At 45.9% G+C, this 9,259-nt stretch overlaps 1 long non-coding RNA gene across 1 annotated transcript; it reads left to right on the top strand.

Moving 5' to 3' along the window:
* The first annotated feature begins 7,803 nt into the window (after nt 1–7,803).
* On the top strand, nt 7,804–8,809 carry LOC119896932. The gene is made up of 3 exons (XR_005443321.1): nt 7,804–8,006; nt 8,101–8,175; nt 8,264–8,809. It is a non-coding gene; the product is annotated as an uncharacterized LOC119896932 (long non-coding RNA).
* Nucleotides 8,810–9,259: the final 450 nt, after the last annotated feature.

The following is a 9,259-nucleotide window of genomic DNA, read 5'->3' as shown; positions in this document are numbered from 1 at the left end:
TTCGACTTCACATCGACCAGCATTCACTGCATACCTCGTTGTGGACGAACTCATCCTCAGCCCCTTGGATGACGAGCTGTTCCTTTTTCGGTCCGTGGTTCCCAAATCTACCCTGTCTGTCTTATGTTGACCTTGGTCTATTTCTGCCAACCACAGGTACTGCCGCCGGGTCGAGGGAGCTCTCTTCGCTGCAAGGTTCCGCTCAGCTTGTCCAACCATTCCTTCTCGCTCTATAGAACTTACAGCCATCGAATTCGCTTTTGCTTTTTCCCCTCTGCGACATAATCTGTTGAGTTTTCCCCCATCACAGGGAGGAGCTGGACGATTATCTTTCAATCGTCTTGGACTTCGCTTTGCGGTTCGGTGGCACCGGGTTCTTTACACATCACGTCCATTTTGCTTCCCAAGCTGGCAGCCGCCTTAACCAGTTTTATCACATGGTCCCTGGCACCTTTTTTCCAGGAAAAACGCCTAAAATAACATACCCAAAATAAATCAGTAATATCTTCTCAAGCATTAGGTCTAGACGCATAATTCTGGTCTCCTTTGAAGGGTCAGAAGCTGAGGAATATAAATCACATTAAATTGAACATTAAATACATTAACATATTTACATTACAGACTAAATGGAGATGCAATACAGAAAAAATGTATTTTCATCCTTGCCTGGTAAAAGAAAGCTATATTTTAATGCAATAAACCAACAAACAAGATAGATTAAATAAAATAGATTATAATGCACCTGAATATCTTCTAATACACATGGAATACGATTGTAACTGTAAATTTGATGAAAAGAAACTGATATACAAAAGTTATTACAGAATCTTTCAAAAATATACCAGGCGAATGTCCATGTTTTGGCTGTATTAACTGTTTATATGTTCTGTTGTGGTGGCAGCCCGGCTGACAGTGAGTGTCCTGGTTTTTTTTCTCCTTTTTATCAGTTATTCTGCTTTTTTCCTTGGTTTTCTGTTTCCCGCCTGCCTCCCTGTGTTTTCTCCCCTGTGTTCTCTCTCTCTCTGCTCCTGAGCCCAGCCAACTACCTGCACCTCGTCAGCCTGCCACACCTGCCAGTAATCACCTCATCCCTGCCTGTATTTCAACCCCGGTTCTCCACACCATCCTCGCTTGATCATCGTTGCTCCATACCCGGTGCCACCTCTGTGTTCAGGCTTTCATGTTTCTTGTTTTTTCACATTTTCCCTGTGCCTTGTCGCTGTCATCCCTAACCCTGTCTCTCTGTCTGTTTCCCTCCCAGGTACACTCACCCACGTCCTCCGTTCAGTCGGCTGGGCTCATCCACCGGCCCTCTCCTCCTCGGACGTCCCTCACGGCGTCCTCCCTGTTCCCTCGCTTCCTCGGCCCCAGTGTTCCCCGGCTCCCTGGCCCCCTGTGTCCTTGGTTCCCCGTGCCTGTGCTTTCCCGACATCCACCTCTTCCTCCAGTCCCTCTACCCCTTTCTCCCTCAATAAACCTCCTTCCCTCCGAACATTGCATTTGGGTCCTCTCTGTCCCCACACCACACAATCCCATAACATGTTCACTTTTAATGGGAGTTATCTTCAAAACATTATTTCTCTCCATAGAACCACATTCCAAATAACAAAGCTTCCAAAACCTTGAAATATTGATTAAAAACAGTCAATATTCCTATGACCAAAAGCACTCCCATGCTTTACAGGCCACAGCTTGAGAACAGAACATCCTACAGGGCTCTTTCTCTTCGTATTGAGACAAATCGATTGATATCCTACATGTCTGTGTAGCTCCTAAAGGTCACCAGCAGAGGCTGATAAAGACCGCCTCCGCCAAAGCAAACTCTTTTTCTCTACTTCAATCTGTCGACAGAAACGAAACTTATCGGCTAAGCCTACCTCACTAACATGGTGGCCCGCCAGACGGTCTCTGTTGACACAAAGGACCGCTGTTTTTGGATGGAAAACAACTAGAATTACACTCACCTAAAGGATTATTAGGAACACCTGTTCAATTTCTCATTAATGCAATTATCTAATCAACCAATCACATGGCAGTTGCTTCAATGCATTTAGGGGTGTGGTCCTGGTCAAGACAATCTCCTGAACTCCAAACTGAATGTCAGAATAGGAAAGAAAGGTGATTTAAGCAATTTTGAGCGTGGCATGGTTGTTGGTGCCAGACGGGCCGGTCTGAGTATTTCACAATCTGCTCAGTTACTGGGATTTTCACACACAACCATTTCTAGGGTTTACAAAGAATGGTGTGAAAAGGGAAAAACATCCAGTATGCGGCAGTCCTGTGGGCGAAAATGGGCCGACTGATTCAAGCTGATACAAGAGCAACTTTGACTGAAATAACCACTAGTTACAACCGAGGTATACAGCAAAGCATTTGTGAAGCCACAACACGCACAACCTTGAGGCGGATGGGCTACAACAGCAGAAGACCCCACCGGGTACCACTCATCTCCACTGCAAATAGGAAAAAGAGGCTACAATTTGCAAGAGCTCACCAAAATTGGACAGTTGAAGACTGGAAAAATGTTGCCTGGTCTGATGAGTCTCGATTTCTGTTGAGACATTCAGATGGTAGAGTCAGAATTTGGCGTAAACAGAATGAGAACATGGATCCATCACGCCTTGTTACCACTGTGCAGGCTGGTGGTGGTGGTGTAATGGTGTGGGGGATGTTTTCTTGGCACACTTTAGGCCCCTTAGTGCCAATTGGGCATCGTTTAAATGCCACGGCCTACCTGAGCATTGTTTCTGACCATGTCCATCCCTTTATGGCCACCATGTACCCATCCTCTGATGGCTACTTCCAGCAGGATAATGCACCATGTCACAAAGCTCCAATCATTTCAAATTGGTTTCTTGAACATGACAATGAGTTCACTGTACTAAAATGGCCCCCACAGTCACCAGATCTCATAGAGAGATAGAGATGGAGCATCTTTGGGATGTGGTGGAACGGGAGCTTCGTGCCCTGGATGTGCATCCCACAAATCTCCATCAACTGCAAGATGCTAACCTATCAATATGGGCCAACATTTCTAAAGAATGCTTTCAGCACCTTGTGATCAATGCCACGTAGAATTAAGGCAGTTCTGAAGGCGAAAGGGGGTCAAACACAGTATTAGTATGGTGTTCCTAATAATCCTTTAGGTGAGTGTACCTGCCAATACCGGGCAGGTAATCAGTTTTCGCTCTATTGCAGGGTATTTGCGGCTCGCTCCTATCTTGTTATTACCCTGTGCGTTGCCCCATCGCTTCCGGCTGCGCCATCGCCGCTCCTTGTCCGCCCGTCTCTCCCACCCCCCGTTCCGAGGTTCAACGCTCCCCCTCCTCCCCTTATACCTAAGCTTTTCGATAACCACCGGACCAGCGGCTTGGATAAATGAGGCAGGTCCGTGCTTTTCCAGGGTGGCCGTATGGTGTGCAATAACTTCAACGACCGGGGTGGTCTCCTTTCAGGTTGCCGTTTTCTCCACACTTGTTCCTTCTGCGGTGGTGCACATGCCCGTCCTGGCTGCCGTCATAACCCCTCTAAGTCCAATTCATGACTGAGGCAGTTCCTGAAGACACCCATTAACATCCCCGCCCTCGATCTTGCAGTGGCGAACCACCCCGACCGACCATTTTGTCGACTTCCTCATCCACGGGTTGGATGCGGTTTCCATCCAGGCGTCAAGGTTTTTCCCGACCATTACTTCTCCTGCCGTAACCTCCAGTCTGCAATGGCCGAACCCGACATTGTGGATGATCTCCTAGCTAAGGAGGTGTCAGGTGGTTTCATGATCGTCCTCCGTTCACCGGATTAGCCTGATCGGTACTGCGACTCGCAAGTACTCTGGCAAGAAGAGACTCATCATCAATTTATCTTCCCCCTCACGGTACCTCCACACCATGCATTAATAGCCTTATACCCAGCCAGGATTTTTCCATTCACTACGCTACTATTGCTCAGGCCATCAACCTTATTCGCCTTGTTGGCCCCAGTGCATGGTTAGCCAAGGCTGACATAACCAGCGCTTTCAAGGTCTTGCCCATACACCCCGATTTCTGGCATTTGTTCGGGGTCTCTTGGAAAGGTTCTTTTTACTTTGCCGTCTGTCTTACTCTCGGGTGTAAAAACAGCCGCAAGATCTTTGACTCACTTTCCGAAACCTTATGTTGGATCTTGCTCAATAACTACAGACTCCAATACGTCATCCATCTCTTGGATGACTTCCTCAAGGTCACGCCCTCCTCTTTTCCTCCAGCGCACAGCCTCTCCGCACTGAAATCAGTCCCCCTTTCCCCGGAGAAAACAGTGGGATATCTCTGTTAATTTCTATCTACCTCCTCGCCACCAGATGCACAAAGCGCCAGCTCCTCTCACTTCTCGGTCACCTCAACTTTGCAAATCGCATCATTCCACAGGGTCGTTCTTTCCTCTCCCACCTGCTTTCGGTATCTGCAGCGGTGCCGTCCCTTCACGGCTTTGTCACCATTGACGACTCTTGCAAAATGGAGCTCAGACAGTGGAGGGATTTTCTGTCATCGTGGAATGGCATCTCATTTTTCACAACATCCACATTACCCACCCCAAGGACATCGACCTCTACACGGACGCTGCTCCGTCCACCGGAGATGTTTTCTCTCTCTCCCTCTTCAGCCCTCTTCGAACTGTACCCGATCCTGGTTGCGGCCATTCTTTGCGGGCAGGAGTGGTCCCAAAAAGTCATCCTGATACACTCTGATAACCACTCCACAGTCAACATAATAAACAAAGGGCTTTCCCAATCTCTCGACATCATGAAGGTCATCCGCAGATTAACCTTGGTATCAGCCCAGCACCAATTCATCATCCGTGCTGCCCACGTCCCAGGCACACAAAACTCCATCGCTGACTCTCTCTCGTTTCTCATTGCAGGAATTCAAATGCTTGGCGTCGAACTCCGACTCACATCCAATGCTGGTCCCTCAGTTTTCAGCCACAATCTTCAACTGAATCCCCAGCTTCTCCACTTCTCTGCTTCGCAACAGTCCATCGTAAACAGTCTCGCCCCCAAAACTCTCATCATACTATTCAGGATGGTGCAGTTTCGAAACTTTCCATACCTTGTGCGGTCTGCAGTTCCCCTCCATAGACATCATATCCCTTACCAGCTACATCTCCCAGGCCCATTTGGTACTCAAGATCAGTACATCCACTATCCTATACCTTAGGATATACCTTAGTGGGATCAACTTCTTCATTAAACCCCTCTCAGGAGCTCACCCCCACATCCACATGCTGATGAAAGGCTTGCGGAAAACAGAACCTCGTAACACCTGTAAACGCCTGCCTTTGACGTCAGACCCTCACCCGCTGAATCTCCCTTAACCGACTCAACCCTCGAGGCTATGTTCCTCCTTCCTTTCTTCGGCTTCTTAAGGTGCTCAGAATTCACTACCACCTCCTCTGCCTACAACCCTTTCCTGCATGCAAGCTTATCCGACATTTCCGTCCACTCAACAGACTCACTCAGATTCAATCTCAAAAGGAGCAAAACAGACCAGTTCGGCCTTTCTCATCCCATATTTCTTTTCCGTTTAAACTCCTACCTAAGCCCCTTCGAACCTATCCTAAACTACTTCAACCACAGACTACAGTTCCACGCCTCTCCTATTCACCACAGAATCAGGCTATACTCTGGTCACCCTTTCCGCATTCCAGCCAAGGCATTCCGGACCACACCATAAAGATCCTCGGCCGATGGTCCCCCTACGCATACCTCAGTTTTGTACATCAGCAACAAAATCCGCGACATCCAATGAGCCCATCACAGCCTAGTGTAATAAACTTTGGGGGGGACGATCTATCAGCTGCTCAACAAGCAAGCCTTACAAAGACGAGTCCCCACCCTGAGTCTCAACCTCCAGGTTTCTCAGTTGCACAACACGACCCTCTCCTATCCACCCTCCCTAGAACCTTCATCCCTTCCCCGTCGACCCCTTCTTTTATTAACTATTCATACATAAACTACTACAAAACCTAACATTGACATGGTCCTTGTTAGTGAACCCCAGTTATAAGAGGTTGTGCACACTTATGCAACCAGGTTATTGTAAGGTTTTTATTTTAAATTTTCCCCCTCGAAGATTTCAGTTAGTTTTTCAATTGAATTGTTCACATTATAGGTCACATTAAAGGCAGAAAAAGTTCTGACATGATTTATCTTTGTCTTATTCTTTTACATAACAAGGACCTGGCATTTTAACAGGGGTGTGTAGACTTTTTATATCCACTGTATATGCGAAGTTTGGAGAGAGAGAGAAAATATACCAGGCATATTTCCATGTTTTGCTGTTTATGTTCACTTCTAGTGGGAGTTTTCTTCAAAACACTATGTCCATACAATCACGTTCCAAATAACATAAACTTCCAAAACATTGAAATATTGATATAAACAGTGAATATTCATCAATATTAATATCTGAGCCGATCAGCTGCTATAATCGTGACAAAACAGTGCACTCAGCTGCTGAAGTCAAATTATTAGGCTGTAATATGAACCAGAGCATTCAGCACTGATCTGCTGTGTTTCATGTTTTAATAATAGTGTCCATGTAGTCTGCACAGGTCATTCCAACAGTAGAGTCCTGTGATGACAGCTGTAATTGGGGCTACATGAGATAAATGTTACTTTGTCATTTTGTAAAGGGACAATGAAAGCTCATCTCATCAAACTGAGGGCTAAACTGATCTCCTGTTTACAGGCAAAAGGCGCACCGCAGAAAAAGTAGTACTGTGTAGCCTAGTGAATGATTAGGATGCTGTAATCTGACAGTTTTCAACAGATGCTATAATGTTTATTGGAACCTGTAGCCTTTAGTGCTGACAGCTGGTCTACTCATCTGACAGAGATCACAGCTCAAACAGTGGACAGATGATGCAGCTGTGGGAGGGACTAAGATGCGCCGCGAGGAGTCGAGGATCGAGGAGTAGAGGAGGCAGAAATTTGGGAAATGAGAAAGGCCCTAAGAGCTCATTGACCTCACCAAGATGGCGGCCCAATGACGATGGTCTCTATTGACACATAATTCAGCTGTTTTTGTACTCTGAAGTCAGCGGTTGTAGCTGTAAATGTATATTGCTGCGTTTGTTGTTATTATTAGTCAGCTAATAACTGCGAGTTTTGTGAGTTGAGTGATAAGCTATACACAGCTTTCTTTAGAGTGGTCGGACGGCGGTGTGGGATGAGAGAAGAGATACAGTATGTGGAAGGCAACTTGAGCAGCCATGTGCAGTGATTACAGAACGATTTATGCTGTGATATAAGTTTATTTAGATGCTTGGTGTTTGATGTGTGTTTGGTGTGCATAAAAATGGTCAGTTTGAGACGCTAGCTGAGCCTCCTGCCTTCACGGAGGTGTGTGGTATGCATAGGGTGACAAATAATCTGATCATCCACGGATTTCCCATTTGCATTTTGAGGCGAAAATCGATCGTCCGTGCTTAAATGGTTTTAATGTGTTGACACACTACTACTGTGGAGTAGTCAGAAGTGCTCAGTAGTCGGAACAAGTAGAGGTAACAACATTTATTTTTTACAAATACTTGCACAATTCAAACAGTATCTCAATTCAAACAGTATCTCAACATTAGCTGTCTCCTTTGACCACCATACATATTTTCTCACAGGAAGGGGAGGGGCTTAGGCTCTCTATGGCTTGAAAGCAAATTCTTTATGTGGCAGGTTGAGAGTTTTTCTCCCTCCTGCCACTATATGGCACTGCGCTGGTGCCTTGACAACCGGATGCCACTGCCGTGGCCTATAAGTACAGGTGGTGATGCACCTGTGTCAGTTTCTTTCTTACCTCGACTGGGCGTTTTGGCTGTTGGTGACGGTGATCCGGCGTTGTGGTGTGCTGATGCGAATGCTGTCACAGCTGTTATGGCCTGCAGCGCAACAGTTTAGCCGGTGGTTAATACCCCTAAACCTGCAGCGTCACCAGGCGGCGTCCTGTATGCACGCGACATTGCTCTCGGTCCGTGTGGTAAGTGTGCTGTCTGCTGGCATGCTGATGGAACGGTCTGCTGTGTGCAGGTAGTGTATCGCGGTTAAACACAATGCTCCCTTGATTGTTTTAGAGCGAATCATTGCTGTGCGGGCTGTCTCGATCTGGCCTGTGGCTGATTACGTGTGTGCGCTGGGGAACCGTGGGGGTATGTATGCATGTCTCGTATTGTATTCCATTTGATTGAATATATACCATGTGAAATATAATATAATCATGCTAAATCTTCCCTTCAGTGATCTGCTGCACTGCTGCCTCGGCGGGGGTTTGAACGGCGGTTCGGTCTGTTTTTTTTCGTGCCTTGGCTTTGGGTGTCGCTCTCTCTCCCCCTGTGGGTTTGCCCTTGGCCTGGTCGGCCCAGTTCCGGCTGTGTCTTAGCTCTAAGCGGGCTGCCGCTTCTTTTTGTTGGTCGGGTCTAGTTATTGTATATTTAGTTTATACAGTTGGTGTGTGTGTGTGTGTGTGTGTGTGTGTGTGTGTGTGTGTGTGTGTGTGTGTGTGTGTGTGTGTGTGTGTGTGTGTGTTTTCAATTTTGGTTGGTTTGAATTAAATGATTTGCACGTTTTGATTCATTTTGGTGTGTTTTGCTTTATCCTTTTAGCCACTGTGTATTTTAAATAGTATATTAACTTAGGCTTAACTTATTATTTTATAATTTTATTCAGTAATGGCATGCCTTCTTAATCAGTATATGTAGTTGGTATGGTTTCTTTTTTTTAAGTTACTTTTGGTTTGGTTGTTTCTAATTAGTACTTAATAAAATTATCTGTTTAAATGTGAAACACTCTGCCCTGGCCTTATTTCATACGAACCTGTGTGACCTATCAATATTTCCTGGGGCGAAATTCCCTAGGTGGCGTTGTTGGCAACTTAAGTTATTATTACGTATTTAAATAGAATCACACCCTCGTCTTGCTACATTCACAAGTGATATTTTTTTCAGTTTGTATTCTCATGTAAAATCTCTGTGCAAGCTCACTTTCCCGAAGAGTAACACTGCAGCGTCCAGAAGCCTGATATCAGAGTTAATGTTGCTGTCACGCTAACTCAGCACTCATTGTAATCTAGACATACAGTAAAGTTTCAGTGTGAATGGGTTTCAGGTTTCGTGTTCCCAGCCTCTGCATCATTGTTCCACCAGAAGACCAACACCATCAAATATTTCCATTTTTTCGTCATCTTATCTTGATCTTATTTTTCCTGTCTATCTCATTAAGTCTCATTCATCCTCT

Source organism: Micropterus salmoides, unplaced genomic scaffold (assembly GCF_014851395.1).
Source record: "Micropterus salmoides isolate LMB-PRFRI ecotype aquatic unplaced genomic scaffold, ASM1485139v1 Ms_hic_scaffold_11, whole genome shotgun sequence".
In the NCBI taxonomy this organism is placed as follows: Eukaryota; Metazoa; Chordata; class Actinopteri; order Centrarchiformes; family Centrarchidae; genus Micropterus; species Micropterus salmoides.
This window is presented reverse-complemented; position numbering and strand designations above follow the sequence as displayed.